This window comes from Dermacentor albipictus, chromosome 1 (genome assembly GCF_038994185.2).
Source record: "Dermacentor albipictus isolate Rhodes 1998 colony chromosome 1, USDA_Dalb.pri_finalv2, whole genome shotgun sequence".
Classification (NCBI taxonomy): Eukaryota; Metazoa; Arthropoda; class Arachnida; order Ixodida; family Ixodidae; genus Dermacentor; species Dermacentor albipictus.
The window spans coordinates 504856371-504876296 of NC_091821.1; the positions used below are offsets into that span (position 1 = coordinate 504856371).

The 19926-nt window shown below is 47.4% G+C and overlaps 1 protein-coding gene and 1 long non-coding RNA gene across 6 annotated transcripts in view; one reads left to right on the forward strand and one right to left on the reverse strand.

The window, feature by feature from the left end:
• The window catches only part of LOC139054892 (uncharacterized), a 216738-nt gene that overhangs the window by 55693 nt on the left and 141119 nt on the right, over window positions 1-19926 (reverse strand). The gene's annotated exons all lie outside the window — the stretch shown is intronic.
• The window catches only part of LOC135907603 (high-affinity choline transporter 1-like), a 294531-nt gene that overhangs the window by 2438 nt on the left and 272167 nt on the right, over window positions 1-19926 (forward strand). For 2 of the 5 annotated variants that reach the window (XM_070532595.1, XM_070532596.1), the window contains exon 2: window positions 776-850. The exons of the other annotated variants lie outside the window; for them this stretch is intronic. The gene's annotated coding sequence lies outside the window, so the exon portion shown is untranslated. The remainder of the gene's footprint in view (window positions 1-775; window positions 851-19926) is intronic. 5 annotated transcript variants of the gene reach the window in all.

Sequence of the window (19926 nt, forward strand, 5' to 3'; positions counted from 1 at the left end):
CACCGAATTGCACCGAGTGGCTGTCAGCTGTGCCGAGGTCGTGGCAATATAAGTTGGTGTTTTGCTAATGTTAGTGACATCATTATCATGTAAATTAAACGAGCGGTCCAAGAATGCTTCCTTGTGGAACAGCAGCATTTATCAATTTCAGACGGGACAGACTGCCATTGATAGAAACGCATGTTTCCGGTATTTAAAATATGATGTTAAAAGTTTTTAAGAAACTCCTCTTATCCCGTAAAGTTCAAGTTTTACTATTAATGTGTCATGCTTCAAACTGTCGAATGATTTTGAAAAATCTGCACATATTGCAATAACAAACTGGTTTTCCTCAAATGCTGTTAGAATAATTTCTTTTTGTGTTAACATAGTATGCTCCGGCAATCGACCTTTGCGAAAACCAAACTGACATTCAGTGATCAATTTGAATTTATCTCCGAAAGAAGACATCCTAGAATGTAAGTTTCTCCAGACCTTTAGAGAACAGTGGTAGAAGAGAAATCGGTGGGTAATATGCGAGGTTGTTTTTATGTCCGCTTTTAAAAATTACCGTTGCCTTTGACATTTGCATTTTTTGTGGAACGGTTCTGGTTGAGAAGACTGGATTGTAGATATTAGTTAGTAGCGGTGCAATTAAATCGGCTACGTTCTTTAGAGGCTTTATTTGCAAATTATCTATGCCCAGAGCTGCGCTGTTTCTAAGTGAACAAACAGTTGGGAAAGTTTCAGATTCGCTCGTCGGGTTTAGAAAAAGGCTCTTGTTTTTTTTTTCCAGCCACATAGGTTGCATCAAAATCATACCCATTCCATTCAGAAAAGTTCTGGAACTATTTTCGTGCGGCTGCTGCAGGTAAGCATAAATCGAACGTGAATGCAATACAACGTGCGTCTGAGTCCTAAAATCAGCTTGAAACCTAATGATCAATGATTTTTGAATAAAAGTTATCTAGCGTATGTCTCATTTGAATGAATAGCAAGATATACGCGCAGTTTTTTAAGCGTTAATCCGCCGATTTCATGCGAGGCTATTTGTACCTTCTCCTAGTTAGGCTGCGGTAGGTAGAGAAAGAGAGAAGAAACTTTTATTGTCGAGGTTGAGGGGTGTTTTCTTTCCCAGCGGTGTGGGCTAGCGCGGCGTCTGCTTTGCCGCGACGCTATCAGCCCATTCCGCCAACCGTATTTAGTCTTGCGGGTTGGAAGTTTTCGTCATCTCCCACTCTTCTTGTGAAGGAGCTCGCCCAATGAGTTCTCTACGGGGAGGGTTCTTTTGGCATCCCCACAAGATGTGATCTTGGTCCACCAGGGGGCAGCTAAAATGTTTGCAGTTTCGTGAATATTCACAATCGGCCATTGCAGCTAGCCTTCTTCAACTAAGTACAGATTTAATCTGTACTCTCCTGAGATTATTGGCCTGTATTCTTGTCAGTGTCTCGTGCGGTAATGGATATATTCGCCTGAATTCGTGGTAATAAACAGTCATTTCGTTAAAGGTGTGGTTACCTTCACGTCGGTCAACCCCGTCGGGCATGCCCACCTCCCGGTTACTAGCTGCTCGGGCGGCTAGGTGGGAGGTCTTATTGCCAGGGTTGCCCGCACGAGCGGGTACCCACACCAACTTCAATTATTTGAGTTTTTTGTTAATGATTCTGAATGCTCGAGGGGAAATGAAACCTGAGGCGTAGTTACGAATCGCTGTTTTCGAGTTGGATATAATATTCTTGGTGCCCGGGATGGAGGTGCCCATGGCGACGGCTGCCTCTTCCACCTCCGCAATGGAAGATGTGTTTACCGTCGCTCCGTTTATGGTGTGTCCGTCGCCAGTAGTGACGGCTATGGTGTGTCGACCATCACTGGTGCGAGCAGCATCCACGTATATGGCGGGTTGGTTTTTGTAGCATTGCCAGAGCACCGCCACCCTAGCTTTGTGTCTACCGCTGTTTTCAGTGCTCAAGTGCTGTTTCAGTGCTTTTTAGGAAGCGGGGGTATAATGATCTTCGTCCACATAGTGTTAGGTATGCGCTGTCGTTGCGGGATGTCTAAGGCTGGGCGATGCCCCAAGGTGTCCAGGATCCGCTGTCCCACGTGAGTGCCTGATAATCGAACTGTTTGAGCCCCTTTGTGGGCCTCTATGATTTCCTCAACGTTGTTATGCACCCCTAGAATCAAGAGTGCCTTCGTATTAGTTCATTTGGTAGCCCAAGAGCCTGTTTGAATAACGTTCGGATTAGACGGTTAATCCGTTCCAAGTTCCTCTTCCTGAGAGGCAAGTAAGGGCAGACATACGCCACTCGGTTCAGAAAAAAAGCCTGGCTTAGTCTGCAGGCATCCTTCTCCTTAAATCCGTACCGCCAGTTGTAGACCCTCCTGAAAAGGCTCTGTAATTGCCCAGCTGTAGTTTGGAGTCGTGCTACGGCTTTTTGGTCGTCCGTGTTTTGCTGGATCCACAATCCCAACACTGATTTTAGGAACGGGTGGGACCGGTTGTCCAGCTACCTGCACCTGAATGTGAGCGGGCATATTGGCTGCCGGATTTGCGAGATGTTTGTTTCGGACTATAAGCAGTTCTGATTTTTTCGGCGAACAGCTGAGGCCATTGTTGGGAGCGTGTTTCTACACTGCGTCAGTCGCTTCCTGCAGTGATTCTGAAATTTCTCCATCCGACCCAGTGCACGTCCATATCGTTACGCAATCGGCATAGATGGCATGCCTGATATGAGAAATCGCTTTGAGCTGTCGGGATAAGCCACTCATGGTGGTATTAAAGAGAAAAGGAGAAAGCACTGCTCCTTGTGGTGTACCTCTAGTGCCGAGCTCTATGGTTATGCTTTCAATTTCCCCTATGTTTACGGTGGCAGTACGCCCCTTGAGGAATGTGGTAATACAGGTATATGTTCTATTACCTACGTTCATGTTGGATACGTTTTCTGGAGTGGCCCGATGTGAGACATTGTGGAACGCTTTATGTATGTCTAATGCTAACACTGTTGGAGTTGCGCGTATAGGCGCTGGGTTCATCATCATCAGTAGCAGCTTGGTTACGCCCCCTGCAGGGCAAAGGCCTCTCCCATATTTCTCCAACTACCCCGGTCATGTACTAATCGGGGCCATGCCGTCCCTGCAAACTTCTTAATCTCATTTGCCCACCCAACTTTCTGCCGCTCCCTGCTACACTTCCCTTCCCTTGCGATCCAGTTCGTAACCCTTAATGACCATCGGTTTTCTTCCCTCCTCCTTACATGTCCTGCCCAGGCCTATTTCTTTTTCTTGATTTCAACTAAGATGTCATTAACTCGCGTTTGTTCCCTCACCCAATCTGCTCTTTTATTATCTCTTAACGTTACACCTATCATTCTTCTTTCCATAGCTCGTTGCGTCGTCCTCAATTTAAGTAGAACCCTTTTCGTAAGCCTCCAGGCTTCTGCCCCATACGTGAGTACTGGTAAGACACAGCTGTTATACACTTTTCTCTTGAGGGATAATGGCAACCTGCTGTTCATGATTTGAGAATGCCTGCCAAACGCTCCCGAGCCCATTCTTATTCTTATGATTATTTCTGTCTCAGGATCCGGATCCGCGGTCACTACCTGCCCTAAGTAGATGTATTCCCGTACCAGTTCCAGTGCCTCGCTACCTATTGTAAATTGCTGTTCTCTTCCGAGACTGTTAAACATTACTTTAGTTTTCTGCAGACCCACTCTTTTGCTTCGCCTCTCCAGATCAGTGAGCCTGCATTGCAGTCGGTCTCCTGAATTACTAAGCAAGGCAATATCATCCGCGAATCGCAAGTTACTTAGGTATTCACCATGAACTCGTATCCCCAATTCTTCCCAATCCAGGTTTCTGAATACCTCCTGTAAACACGCTGTGAATTGCATTGGAGAGACCGTATCTCCCTGCCTGACGCCTTTCTTTATTCGATTGCGTTGCTTTCTTTATGGAGGACTACGGTGGCCGTGGAGCCGCTATAGATATCTTTCAGTATTTTTACATGCGGCTCGTCTACACCCTCATTCCGTAATGCCTCCATGACTGCTGATGTTTCGACAGAATTAAATGCTTTCTCGTAACCAATGAAAGCAATATATAAAGGTTGATTATATTGCGCACATTTTTCTATCACCTGGTTGATAGTATGAATATGGTCTATTGTTGAGTAGCCTTTACGGAAACCTGCCTGGTCCTTTGCTTGACAGAATTCTAAGGTGTTCCTGATTCTATTTGTGATTACCTTACTAAATAGTTTGTAGGCAACAGACAGTAAGCTGATCGGTCTAATTTTTCTAGTCTTTGTCGTCTCCTTTCTTATTGATTACGATGATGTTTGCGTCCTTCCAAGATTCCAGTACGCACGAAGTCATGAGGCATTGCGTATACAGGGTGGCCAGTTTTTCTAGAACTATCTGCCTACCATCTTTGAACAAATCTGCTGTTACTTGATCCTCCCCAGCTGCCTTCACTCTTTGCATAGCTTCCAAGGCTTTCTTTACTTCTTCCGGCGCTACTTGTGGGATTCCAAGTTCCTCTATACTATTCTGTCTCTCTGGGCGCTGGGTTATAGATATCATTTTGTACTTCACGCAGTATGTCTTGTGTGTGCAATTTAGGTCGAAAGCCGATCATTGTCTCTGGGAAGAGGTGGTTGGTTTCGGCATAGCCAACAAGCCTATTTAGAAGCACATGCTCCATAGCCTTACCAAGACAAGAGGTAAGGGATACGGTTGTGACGTTCTCTAGACTGAGTGACTTGCCCGGTTTAGGAATGAAGACCACGCTAGCTTGCTTCCACTCTTGCGGGAGTGTACCGTTTTGCCAGTGCTGCATAAAAAGCTTGGTGATCATTGTTATGGTAGGGTCACCTAGATTCCTGAGCATTTTGTTGGTGATCTTATCTTTACCGGCTGATGATGTGGTGCATAGGCAGCTGAGAGCGGCGCGTACTTCGGCCTCGGTGATGTCTTCGTCTAATGTTGTGTTTTCGTCTCATGCACCCGGCTCCCGTTCTGTATCAAGATATTGCCCGATCAAGAGGTTTGCGAGATCAGAGTCTGTTCCCGGGAAACTGTGTACAATTTTCTGAATGCTTTTATGAGCAGCACTTTTAGAGTGTTGTGGATCTAGCATGTGTTTAAGCAAGGTACAGGGGTTCTTTTTGCTTAACTGGTCATTCATACTGTCGCATAACTGGTGCCATTGGATAGTGCTGAACTCGCTAGAGTAGTCTTGAATTTATTTCTCTAGGGTGGCGAGTTCGTGGCGGAGCGTGCGGTTGATCTTAATCTTTAGCCATCTCTGCTGAAAGTGTTGATGCTTTTCTCATAGGCCTAGGAGTTTTGAGTGCGGCACGGGGCCTTCCTCCTCTATCGGTGCCATGGTTGTGGAATTGTGCACATCCTGGATAAACTCATTCTTCCACGCATTGAGGTCTGCTATATTGGTGAGCTGTTTGCGGTTTCTTAAGTATCGGAATACGTCCCATTTCGCATGTGGAGTAAGCTTCATTTTGCTTTTATGCTTTTTGGAAGGGATAGTGATAACTAGATAGTGATCGCCCCCAAGACTAGTTTCGGTGTTATGCCAAAGAGCCCCATTGGCATTTTTGACGAAGCATAAGTCGGGTGTGGTATTCCTGCTTACACTGTTGCGGATAGGCCTGGGCCTATCTGGGTCAGTGATGAGTGTAAGTTCTAAGTCACTTCTCACTGAATATACTGTGTGTGGAGCCAAACTGTGTCTGGAGCCTTAAAATCTCCTACAACAACGAGTTATTCCTTCTCTGCGGCTTTACATGCTTTCTTTCAGGACGGCAATAACTCTGTTGTGTTTATCTTTCGGGGAGCTGTACAAATTAAGGATGAATACACATCTTTGTTCCTTTTTTCTAGGCAGTAGCTGTACAAACGTGTAAGCAATCTTGTGTTTCTCCAGATCAATTTGCATTGCCTTAAGGTCGCTTTGTATCGCAACTGCCATAGAAGGTTTGTTGTGCGCTTCAGTAAATTCATTGAACGCGGTATACCCAGTAATTTTGACTTGCGTGCCTGTTTCCTGCAAGCTTACAACATGTACCTTGGGATCAAAGCTAGCGAGTTGGAACTGCAGTGCTGCACGCTTTTGCTTAAAGGACCTGCAATTCCATTGTATAATCTTAGTAGTACCAGCCATCTTTTTTGGTCGACGGTTCTGCCTTTACTGGCAATGCAGGTATCATTTTGAAACCCTTAGTGTTGAGCACTTTGGTGTCTGTGGTGGCAAGTTGTTCGTGTTCCAGGCTTTGTATAAGGCCCTGGGTACTTACGGCTCTATACACAGCGCCTATCCTGGTAAGCTTGTGAGCTACCATCTTCTGAAATTTTGCGGTAGACATTATGTGATTGGAGACGGTCTCAGCTAGCTGAGCAATTGCTCCTTCTAATTTATCTACTTTGTCCGTAGAGTTTGAGGCTTCGGACTTCTTGGGTGTGTCCCGCACTGACAATTTGTGTTTATTTGTCGGTTCTGCCTTCATCAATTCAAGCTCATCTTTCCGAACACAGGCCACTATTTCGCGTGCAGCCGGCGTCACAGAGGCGCCTCCAATTGGCTGCCTACTTTCTAGGGCCCTAAGTTTGGCATTGGCTGCCTCTAGCTATTGTCGTAGTGCTCTAATCTCTTCAACGAGCTCCCTCTCCTGGTTTGCATCCTGTTGAGGTCATGTGAGCGTGGGGTTGGGCTCGGGATTGGCTGATCAGGCGACCTTCCGCGATACCGGCTGGTCACTGTGTTGTTTGGAGTTGGAGTGGTTGCCAAACTGGCTGTTGCTCCGGCTGCGCTGCTTGCTGCCACTCCTGCTATTTGAAGCTTCGCGCTGACCGGAGCGCACGGAAGAGTGGCCGTGCCGCACGGCGTCTTGGTAGCTCGTTCCGCTCTCTGTGCCGGCGCCAGATGCGTTTTGTGCGCCACTCACCGGTGGCCCTGCTGTCGTCGACGTGGTCGCGCTTCCTTGTTTTCCCTCCCGGCTGGTTGTCTGCGCTGCGCAGGTACATAGAAGTGATAGCGGCAGCTTGGAGCACCGGTAGGGAGACCGCCGCGGCAGATGATGCTAGAGTCACTGGAAAAAGTTTCAGAGTACCGCATTCGTTTTCCCCGCGCCGCCGACGCGTTCATTGGCCCAACCTTACCATGTGACCTCTGGGGTGCCATATACCTTCCAAGCGCCGGGCGGGCCGGCTGAGTTAGAGCGCAGGCAGCGCAAGTTCCCTACGTGTTTTTTGTGTGTGTGTGTGTGTGTTACGATTGTCGTGTTCGCATTTGACTTCCAGGAAATCATGCCTGGCTTCTGCGCCTCCGGATGCAGCAAGCGAACTGAGTTTGGAAAGACTTTTTTTTAGATTCCGACCGGGAAAAATGACCGAGAGCGTCGTTCTGCGTGGTTACACAAAATCGGCCGGGAGAACTTCAAGCCTACAATATACGCCCGCGTGTGCGAGGTATAAGTACACCTTGCTTGTGCTTTTCGGCAATGCTTTAGGACATATTTAAGCAAAGTGCACGCGGTGTTAGCGATGCTACGAAAATAGGAGTTAATTGCAGCGATCGTTCGCGTCTTGCACGCTTGACGCGGGTACACGTGTACGTGTTTGTTGCTCAACACACGCGGTTATTCCGTGCTCGTGGCACGCGAAGGCACACTTCTCGCGCGCGAATTTCGCGTCCTCACGTGCACCAGGTACTCGCATTATTTCTCCGCGCACGTGAGCGCGCTCGCGCCTCGAGTCACTCTAACCATATGACACTTGTTTTTCGCAGATCGTGACGATCACAGTCAATAAAAACATGGTCAATACGAGGCCCATGATACCTCCTTTTTTCCACTTATCCTTTGCTCATTTATACACCCGCATTTCGAGCTTGAAACCAATGGCCAGGTGATATTCACAACACATGCTTCAAATTTTAGCTTGTAAGTCGAGCACATGCAATGAACTGAAAAGTCAGCATACATATTATGTTTTATGTTGAAATGCTACGGCGCATATCCAAATAATGTTGTGCTTGATGCATAACAAGAAATATAAAACAACAGAACACCCAGTAGCTATAGTTTTACTCTGTCACTATGCATGTTACATAAGCAGCTCTAAAAGCACACGAATTTTATACATCGCCTATGTAACTTAGAAAAAAAAGTGCTGCGTCACCAGCGGGCGTTCCTCCTTTCTTTTTTTTACACAGGCAGCAAATCTTGGCATTATAAGAAAACATTCATAAATAAGTTGAGAAGAGTAGCCGCTCATGAACGCACTAGACAGCCGCGTTCATAAATCGCAATGTACGCGCGCAGCAAACTCTCGCTCATTATCAGTGTACAGAAGTACATATACGTTGCTGTAATCACGCAAATGGCTCATATTGGCCTTCCACAAGATTTAGTGCGCAAAATGGTCATCGAAGTTGGTTTTTACGCCTGCTGTGCACAGATCGTCTTACGATCACGGCCAAACACCGGTGCGCACACGGTAGTCGCAGTGTGTCGTGCGTATACGGCGGGCAAAGTCACCCTGCAGAATCGAGAACGCACGGTATCCGTTTAAAAACTAAATTAGATGTATCCGATTTAGCTTGTGAAATTATACAATGAACGTACGTGCCTGTGACACTGTCAGGTGTTAGTTTCTTCATGCTTGGAAACATTCAATAGAAACCGATGGCGGTCCGCGATGTTCATGCCCAAAAGCACAAGCTTGCCTCGTTCCGGCTCAAAGTGACGAAATGTTTCCTTCGTAGCTCGCTCCGCAGAAGGGAAACAAAACGCGTGCATAAGCTCCCTATAGAAGCGCTAAGCTGCTGCCCACAATCGTAACACAGTTCCAGCAGTAAACACGATCGGCGTGCAAAACAACCACCGGCTGCATTACTTCGCACAACATAACATTTTATTTTCGTTCTTAGCAACCATTATCTCCGGGCACAAAGTATTTGTACTTCAGTAAACACTGAACCCGATGTGTCACCGAATATCAAGCTCTTCCAACACGGCGGCCTTCCCGCGACGCAGTCGGCTTGGAAGGTATATGAAGGTGGCCGCTCAGTGTTGCCAGTCAAATTCCCACCTTTGTGGTACTCTGAAATTTTTTCCAGTGACTCTAGATGATGCAACGCGCTTTGCACGCTGCCACAGTTCCCCATGGCGGCGTCTCATGTTCTTCGTCGCCACAATGGCGGCATCGTTGTTGTCTTGGGTCCGGACAGACACCGGAACGATGGCTAATCCGGCGACAGTTAAAGCAGGCTTCAATCCCTTCGCTGAATGGATGCACATTAAATATTGAGGCCTAAAAGCGGATGTGCTTGGTTAATGTTTGTCCGGCAAAGGTAACCACAATATGGCGAGAGGATCCTATCGTTCTTGCAACAGCGATTTCCAATCCTGGATTTCTCGTGCATATTTCCGTGAATATGTCGGCGTCAGCCTCGTCCGAGTAAGCGTAATAGATAACGCCTTTCACTGAATTTTCTGCTGCCCGTGCGTATGCAAAAACGGCACATTCCTGTTGCTCAATTTTAAGGCATTTGATGTTGTAATAAGCTTCAGCTCTTACCCTGGATGGGGTGCTGATCAGCGCAGTGTTGCTGGTAGGGTGTGTGTATCGTATGGACGGGATCCAAGAATGAAAAGAACGTTTATTCCGGGAACACACAGGGTATATATAGTCGTCGGCATTCACAGGCACATGTTGCCGTAATCTTCGTGCTGTCAGTCAGTTCAGGCCGATACGTGCGACGCATGCGTAGTCTGCACGATACATCTTTCTCTGTTTAATAGTTGGATAGAGCCGAGATACACAATGCACTTGATTGAAATTGTGGTCGTACTGCAGCCGTCTTGGCTGACGAGTTATCCGCCTAGACCGTCTTGGGATCGGTGTTGTAAGTTGAGTCGGGTTTGCGGGCACTCCAGTTGGGGATGTTACCGGCTGGTCGTCCTCGCTTTCCGGCTCATCGCTGTCGAGGTCATCGTGTCGGAATGGCTCACGCGTTGTAATGAGGTGTCTCCGATTCCGACGAAGTACTTGGTCACCTTCAGTAACAATGCGATAGGACCTAGGCGCAGCCGGTCCCATGACCTGCGCTTTGCGGGTCCATGCGTTATCTCGGATCCTCACCACGTCCCCTTTTTGGAGTAGTGGTAGGTCCTTCCTCTGTGTGTCAAGTTGTCTATGCTTAGACACAAAATTTTCAGGTTGCGAGCTGAAGTCTGGAAGCCTGGTTCGTAGTCTCCTGCCTTGCAACAGCTCACCCGGGGAACGACCGTGCTCCAGTGGTGTAGATAGGTAGCTGAGCAGGCCCAGCCAGAAGTCGTCGTGATTTTCTTGCGTTTTTTTCATGATCCGTTTTACTATCTGGACGCCTTTCTCCGCTAGTCCATTGGACTGTGGAAATCCAGGACTAGATGTCACGTGCTTGAAATCGTACCTGGACGCAAAGGTGGCAAACTCGTGAGACGCGAACTGGGGGCCGTTGTCACTGCATACTTCGACTGGGATTCCATATCGCGCAAAAATGCAGCTCAATTTCGCAATGATCGTGCTCGACGTGGTGTCGCCCAGTTTTTCCACTTCCGGGAAGTTTGACTGCGCATCGAACACGCACAAGTACGAGCTTCCCCCATGCTGAAAGATATCAACGCCGACTCTGTACCAAGCGTGGCCCGGCGTTGGTCTGAGCATAAAAGGCTCGCTTGGTTGCCTGTATGCATACTTTCGGCAGACGGCGCAACTTTTCAACATCGTTTCGATATCTGCATTAATTCCGGGCCAAAACACCAATCGTCGGGCTCGTGCTTTGCATTTGTTTATGCCCAAGTGTCCTTCGTGTATACGTTGAAGTATTTCGTTCCTCATCGACTTTGGAACCAGTACTTTGGTTCCTTTTAGCACCACTCCCTCTATTAGTGATAGCTCAGTAGCATAAGGTTTCATGCAGCCATCAAGATTATCGCTGCCGCTGATATAGCGCATCACTTTTTGTAACTCCGGGTCACTTGCAGTTGCGGCAACTAAGCGGTCAAGGGTTTTTCTGCTTACCAGGTCCGAGACTGCACCAACTGCGTGAACCTCTATTTCTTCTGTCGAGTCGCTCGTGTCCGCTGGGTGGTTGATGGGCGTCGACCTTGAGAGCATGTCGGCCAGCAGCAGTTGCTTCCCTGGTACAAATTCAAGCACATAGTCGTAGTTCAGTAAGCGCATGAAGAAACGCTGAAGACGCGGTGGCATGTCACCGATTCCTTTGGATGAAATGGCTAGCAGTGGTCGGTGGTCGGTCTCTATGATTATCTTACGCCCGTATGCGAAGTGGTGAAATTTTTCACACCCAAACGTTATGCCCATTGCCTCTTTTTCGATTTGTGAATATCGTTGCTCAGTCTCATTCATCACGCGTGATGCATACGCGACCGGCCGCCAGCTGTCCCCGTGAAGCTGTAGAAGTGCAGCGCCTAGTCCACTTTTAGAAGCATCAGAAGAAATTTTAGTTTCCCTGGCAGCATCGAAAACAGCCAACACAGGTGCGCTGCTGAGCCATGTACAGATGGCTGTCCATTCATTTGCGTGGTTGGCCGACCATTCAAACTTGGTGTCCTTTTTGATGAGACTGCGCAAAAGCTGTGTCTTTTCTGCCAGATTCGGAATGTATTTCCCAAAGTAGTTGGCAACACCTAACATCCTGTGCACTGCAGCTTTGTCCGTTGGTTGCGACATTTCTTTAAGGGACATGCTCAGTGTGGCATTTGGCCTTATTCCGTCTCGGCTGATGACATCACCCAAAAATTCAACTTCAGTAAGCCCGAACTTGCACTTGCTTGCGTTAAAAGTTAAGCCAGCGTTTTTTGCCAGCTGCAATACGTTTCGAAGGCGTGTGTCATGTTCTTCTTTAGTGATGCCCCAGACAAGAACGTCATCTACATATACACGCACCCCCGGAGCCCTGTCAAAAATTTCGCTCAAGGTTTTTTGAAAGACTTCAGGAGCCGAGGCGATACCGAAAGGCAGCCTCAGAAAACGGTAGCGACCAAAGGGCGTGCCGAAAGTGCAGATTTTTGATGTGGCGTCATCCAAAGGAATTTGGTGGAAACCTGAATTCGCATCGAGGCGGGAAAAATATTGAGCGCCGGCGAGCTCAGCCTCAATGTCTTCACGCTTAGGCATCTGATAGTGCTCACGTTTCAGGCATTCATTGATATGCCTAGGATCAATGCATACACGTAGTGTGCCGTCCTTTTTCCGTACAATAACAAGCGGGCTCACCCAGTCCGTTGGTTCTGTCACTTTCGTGATGATGGCGGCTCGTTCCATGCGGTCCAACTCCTCCCGCAGTGGTTCTTGTAGTGTCAGCGGTACGCGCCGCGCTGGCTGGACTACAGGTATCGAACCAGTGCGTAGTACCATCCGATACTGGCGGGCTACACAGCCTGTTCCTTGGAAGAGTTGAGGAAATTCCTGCAGTATTTCGTCGGCAGCGCTAGCGTTGACTGCATCCACCGACCTCGCGACCAGTCCGAGCGCCTCACTTGCAGATAGTCCGAGTATTGCCTGGTGGCCTTTTTTTACTATGAAGAAGTCGAAACTCCCAGCCTGATTTTTTATGGTGACTGGTAACGACGCAACGCCGAAGTGACTGATAGCGTTACCGCTATAAGACCGCAGAATGGAACTGCTCGGCTTCAAACTTTGCATCCCTTTGCACTTCCGATAGACCGAGTAAGGCAGCAAGTTAGCTTGGGAGCCTGTGTCTACTTTCAAGAAGGCATCCTGGCCGGCCACTTTAGCGTTTACGATCCAGTCCGTCGAGCTTCTCACCTTGCAAGTTTTTACATCAAGGATGTCGAAAGTGTTCTGCACGTTGACCACTTCGCTTACTGTAGACCCTTTCTTGCAACACGCTGCAAAATGATTGGTGCCACCACATACAAAACACGCCTTGCCGAACGCGGGACACCTACTACGTTCGTGCGAGCGGTTGCATTTCGTGCATTTAAACGGACGCTTCTTTACTGACGCGACCTGTTTTTCCGCCTGAGCCCATGCCTCGTTCTGCTGGCTAGACAGTTCAGCAGCCTCGCAAATTTGTTCCGTCTTGGCTAGCGTCAGGTCTTTTACTTTGAGGAGCTTCTCCCGCAACTTGGGGTTATGTACACCGAATACAACCTGGTCGCGGATCATTGACTCCATTAATTCAGCGAAGTTGCAGCTTCGGGACAGCTTTCGCAAGTCGCGCAGGAAATGCTCAAAGGGCTCCGCTTCGTCCTGGGTTCTTGACCGGAAAATGTACCTCTCATAGACTTCGTTTTGCTGTTCTTCACAGTACTCCTTAAACTTCCGCACGACCGTCGTGTAATCATCCTTGCGTTCCGCCTCAAGAAAGGTGAAGTTGTTAAACACCTCAAGTGCATCGTCGCCAGCAACACTCAGCAGCAGCGCAGCCTTGACAGCTTCTGACCTTGGTTCTTTCGTAGATGCTGTCGCTTGTAGGAACAGTTCGAACTTCTGGATGAACAGGTTCCAATGCCTCGCGATGTTGTCGGATGAGCCGGAAAGTTGCAGATGCTCCGGTGGCTTGACTAGCTCCATTGCTCTGAATGGTTACGTTCATCCAGCGGCACCACTTCTGACACCATGTATCGTATGGACGGGATCCAAGAATGAAAAGAACGTTTATTCCGGGAACACACAGGGTATATATAGTCGTCGGCATTCACAGGCACATGTTGCCGTAATCTTCGTGCTGTCAGTCAGTTCAGGCCGATACGTGCGACGCATGCGTAGTCTGCACGATACAGTGTGCTCTGACTTGATCTTCTTGCACCGCTTCATCCAGGTTAGCTTCGGCGGCAGCACACAGTGCACGTAGAATCTTGGCTGGGCCGCAAGATAGCAGGTTGATCGCGCAATGTAGGCGAATGATGATCTTGTAATCTTCGGCCGGGAGCTTCGACACGGGTCTTCGGTAACGACGGCGGGCGAGCGCGATATCTCGGTGCGCTGCTTGGCGTTTCACTAGGCGTCCCTTTGTTTCCTTCGGCGGATGGATGCGTCTCGGCGTCAGTCTTGCGTCGGGCATACCGCCGCTGCGTGTCAAGAGTAGTCCAACTGCCGTCGTTCAGTTCTTCGTCGGTGATGGTTTCCCCATCCACGACGATTTCCATGCTGCAGAATTTTCGAGTCACCAGGGAATATATTGCAGTCGTGTCGGCGTGGAGTCCCGAACACGCTGGCGCCGATAAACTTCTCGATAAGGAGAGCAAGAAGTGAACGCCCGTTCGGGCGAAAAACACTGGTAATAAGGCGAAAAGTCCACCCACCGACCAAGCCTTGGTATCAGCGTTGTCCTCTCGTATTTAGGCTTTCGTTGGTAACAAAATCCATTCGGAAAACCTAAACAATCTGGCCGAAAACGTTTTAGAAAGCGGGAGCCGATGTTCGCAAGACTGTCCTACTCGGCTTCTTCTTCTTCCTTCTCGTAGGTAGGTACATATATGGTAGGTAGGTTTCTCTCGGCTCGCTTCATTAAAGAGATATTAGCCCCGAGAACGAACGCGAGCGGCGCTGCGAGCGCCGCTCGCGTGACGTCAGGGCACGGACTCGCGCTTGTCGTCTGCTACAGTTCGGGCGTTGTCCGGGCGCTTTCTGCGGTGTTTTCGCTTGTTCGCCCTCGTTCTCTCTGCTTGTATACTTATGGTGGTCGTCTCAAATATATTTTTACGACGTCTTCCTTTGCGAACATTTATTCAAAGAGCTAATTTTTTAGAAAACAATGCAGCTCTCGAAGGCAACGCTACAGTGCCAGCCGAAGCGGCGCAGACCAGCCCATTGCGGGTTTTTCATGCGCGGATAGACAATCGCAAAAGCATAGCCAATAGGAATCCAGTTATGATACCATACCTGCCGCGGTGCAACAAGTATGTCACAAAGCTGGCTATATATGACTTCTACAGCAGTAACGTTGATTTTATTCCGCTAAAATAGGTTTGCTCACGACGAGTAGTTCATGGTATAATATCGAATTTTTGCATTTCCTCACAGAAACGCTCTGCAGTAGCACGGGGACTTAACTAATACTGGAGCTTAGATTCTACAGGCCTCACTTGCTTCTTTAACTGCCTGTCAACATTAGCCTGTTCTTCACGTGTTTATTTTTTTTAAGCGGCGGAATTTTGAAGTAAAGTTAATGAAGGCTTACAGCTATTTACAGAGTACAAATAGGAATGTACCAATACATATTTCCTTTTCCGTGTTACACGTTCAACTCACCTCTTTAGGGCGCGTTTGTTAATGATTAATAATGTAAGTTATGTTCCTCTTTTTTTGTCTATATTACCAAGTGTATATCATTTATTTATTTCAATGCCGCAGTTTGTTTTGCATTGTTATTGTGGAAATATTTCACTGTTCTTTCATATATTCTATAACTGCAATATTTTATGGCCACTATATAAATGTAATTTATATGGCGCTTGATGTGTTACCCCATGCAGCCATATTGTACCTAAGGGGGTGAGGTTACCTCAAGCCGCGTATGTGCGACTTTTTCCCTCATCCACCTCCACTTACCACTCCTCTGTACATGTGTGTGTGTAAATGGAAATTAATAAATCAAATCAAACTCACTTGAGAAATTTACTGGCGCTTGCTGCTTGAGGAATATACATGACGAATCTGTTTGGCAAACTGACACAGGCTGCTCGGCCCATTTTTTTAGTGAAGTATGCCTGCTGGACCGCATAGCTGCAGCCAGAAAGAAGTCGAAGCGTCAATGATTAGTAGTATGGGACATATTGAAGATATCGAAATTCCCCCGGTGGAGGGTCAGAAATCAAGTGAAAGTATATGCAAGGCTTGTGGTGCTTTCTTTATGAATGTTTGCGATTGGATTGGAGCAAACTTAATTTGCCTGCAAGGTTCTCTTTTATGTACCGACGAAGCGAATAGTTATCCGTTTGTATAATTGAATAACGCTGGATCGAGACATGGTGAGACAGAAGGTGCTTGAATTTTTCTTTTGTATACAGGAAATATAAGCTGCGGTGTAGTAGCTCGAGAATACTTTAGCCATTCCAGTTGGCGCTGTAAAAAACAAGCTTTATGGTTTTAATTCGAAGTTGTAGTGAACTGATGGGTTTCGCGAACATAGCGTGCCTCGCCATAAGGACAGTCGATTGCTACCGTTACGTGATCAGGGGTGTGCCATATTGTCGATAAAGGCTACTGAGGGCCACTACGAAACATTTCATCACTTTTAATTGAGTGGCTCTCGATCTTAACCACGAAACTTTTCTCTCAGGTGATTGCTACTATGGTGTTTGTGAATGAACTATGTAAATACTCTACATTACGCGCCGTCGTGTTAGCAGCCATGAGCAATTCGTTTTTTGGAGGCCTGTTTCAGAGGGGCATGAAAGTAGCAGCAAACTTTTTCATAAGAAATGCGCGCCTAACTATATTTTAAAAAAAAATTAATGAATGGCCATATTTGAATAGAACAACACACCAGAGTAATAGGAATCATGATGAGAGCTTCGCTGGGCAGTGTCTTTCTAAAATCAGATAACATGTTGACGCCAATTACCAAATTTTTCTTCCACGTAAAATGCAATGCCTCTGATAGCTAAATATTAAAGGAATGTTAAATGTTTAGCGAAGCATCATACACAACTTCGCGCGTTGAAATTGCAGATATTCTTTTTTTAGTCAAAATTTACCGATAGACACGGCGCATATATGCATTGCAAAACCTAGTAGACCCCTTTAACGCTACTTAGCTTGCGATATCCAAGCCGCAAAGTTTCTCGACTCACGCGCTTTTGAAGAAGAAACTGTGGTTAAGGTATGGCAGCTGAAAGAAGCCGACGTATTCTTCAATACGTACGGCTCGAGCCACCCATACCCCAAGCATACACGAAGGGAACGAGCGCGCGCGGCAGCCGAGCGAGCCGGAGCGAGCGGCGTCCTGGCCGTGACGTCACTCGCGAGAGGGCGCCACTCCTAATTCTCGGGGCTAATACTGCGTTCGCCGATAGAGCAACTGAACCTCCCATGTCCACCACAACAATTTGGGGCTCTAACCACAAGGCGAAAATTGCTTTTTCTGTCTTTATTGCCGGCAAACTTCTATTCACATAAATACACTCTAGTGCAAATTAGAAAGCATTTAAAGCGTACTTCAAATACCAGCCGAACATGAGCCGATCTCGTTGAAATTATAAAGGTTTCCTATCTAATATAGTTTCTACACGTGGTGTCCACGCCGGAACACAGCTCTGTTGCTAAAAGAAAAGCTGACATTCACCCGTCTTGTAGCACGAATGCACAAAACGAACCCACGCGGGTTCGTTTGTGCATTCGTCCTGGACCTGGTCTTTGATCCCGGACGAAGACTCATTTTCTTTAACTGCGAAGGTTTCTTTCCGAGAAACCCTTGTGGGTTTGCTTTGTAGATTCGGGCTATAACACGGGTGAATGTCACTTTCTGTTTCCTTTCATAACCTGTCCTCCACCTCGCGGGCTTCTCGAGAACTGATTAGCCAAACTCTGTGCTCTCTACAATTGCAGCAAAGTTATAACAACCTCGCGAAAGCACTCAAGAACAGGTTTTGCGCGAACGTCATTGGGTCAAAAAGCCAACCGCGATCTCTAACAATGCGCAGGACCAGTAACATTAAACCATCAACAGGTACACAATCAACATTTTTAATGCTAAAACCTTGTTTCATGGAAAGCACGGGGAAGGGAGGAGATGGAAATTCAAGATGGCTCAACGCGAGATTTCAAGCTATCGGCAACAAGGTTTAGCTATTTGCATTTAGTGGCTTAGTCTTGTTTTTCTCCCTTTCTATCTCTTATTTTCGTTTATATATACATTTACTTCGTTTCCGTTTCTTTTCTAGAGCACCATTTTCTGCCGCTCCTTTTATTATCTATTTCAGAGACACGATAGTCCTCTACCTCCATCGAAGCAGATAGCGGAGGGGTGCTGTGCACACGGCCTTCGACACGCCGGGTGACACACACCCGTGTCTCCGCTCTTGTGCAGAGCACTCCTTTATTCTCAATTCTACACCCTCGCCGCTAACACACCTCCTGTCGTTGCCGCAGCCGCACGCCTTAGCGCCTCTCCCCTTTAGAAGAACCCTACTTATTAATACTGCGCCGAGGAAAGCATGTGTCGCCTTGAAGACAAGTCTGCTTGTCGAAACGTTGGTTCCCGCTTTTACCATGTTCTCGTTTCGCCCAGAACATTATTTCATGCGTTTCTAGCGCCAGATAATTCTTCAAGGTACGTTGAAGTACCTTGAAAGTACCCCAAAGAGAGCGGCGTCAAAAGAGTAAAAAAAAATGACCGAGGTCAATCGTGTCCGGCTTTTGACATAATAATCAGTTTGTACCCTAAGAAGGAAAAAGGGGTTTCAGTTTCATCCATGCTTTTACAAGTAGCGCACGGCGTGCAATTTATAAACCTGTCATCGCACTAGATGTTGCAAATATTGTTGTAACACGCTTGTGGACTTCTTGTTCTGGGCCTGCAAAGTACAAAGAGCAATACAAAGGCATAGCAAATACATTATTACAACGTCCTTAATAATTTGTTACTTGATATTCCGATAAGATATTCCTAAGAATAGTACGCAGTTATGAACTGTCATAATTGAGCAACATCTGTGTAATAGCCACGTATGGGCCCAGGCAAACGCGCAGATAAAAGAGAGAACTCAGGCCGAGCGTCACATAAGTGTAATTGACATACAATGCGCATATAACGCGTCCAGGTTCTCTCGCAAAAAACGAAGCGATCGACTAACTGTTTCAGGAACAAGTGGGCCAAACCAGGTCCACCATCGCGGGCGCGCCGAAAAAGGTTTTTCTTACTTGTCCGATGGCATGTTCACTCCCAAATGAACACGGCAAAAACACGATGGAGCTTTTCAAACTTTACACGCAAATGGTGCAATACGCATGTTTATAATAGCCAAGGAATAGCTCGCGCAAAATGAAATAACAACAAGGTGATGCTATCGAGCCCGTGTGTCGTAGATCTTATCGTACTTCTTACGCAGAAAGTTGCTACCCTTCTGCTCTTCATGCGCGTCTTTGTCGGGGACTGGTAACGGTGTAAGTATGACGGAGCGACTCACCAGGCAAACAGAGGCGTTAAAGCGACAGTTTGTTTTGCTCATCTTATAGCACGTATGGGTGTGTTGGTGAATTTTGATTTCTAGGTCTGTGCAGAGCCATGTTTTTGAGCGACAAGAGGTGGTTGGCCATCTCCACCGTTTCGGGCATCCCCTCATTTTCGACCATCTCGTTGGGTGCATCGTTTAACCACAAGAGGATATGAACGTGCGCATTGCCGCCGTGCTGGAACTCTAACCTCATGAAGCTTTCCACCACGTGGCAAGGCTTGAAGGGGCTTATCTTGGAGTTCGATACTATGCTCATTATAACTCTGACCGTGTGGTCAAAGTATAAGAAGCGGACAATCGCGTCTTCATTCACCAACGTGGCCGCGTATCTGGAAACCATGTCCTCTTCGTTAATGCTCGCCTCCGCGGGACGCACCTTCAGCCTTTTGAGGAGCTCCAGCAAACGCGGCCACGCGAGCACCGAGGCCGACAGGGTGACCCAGTGGTTTTTCCCAGCTGGCGTATCATGGCAAAGAGTTCACACTTCATCTGATGCCATTAAGTCATGGTGTTTGGGATTTCGTTCAGGAAGCCCAAATCACTGTCTATGAGTTGCTTGACCTTTTCCTCATCTTCAACGTCTGCACGAGTAAGGCCGGCCACTGCACCTTCGTTAAGGAAAGCCACGTTCACGGTATTTGCAACTCGATACCTCATAACCTTCATGGCCATATATAAAATCTGCATCGGCAGAGCACTTCTGCGGTCGCACCTGT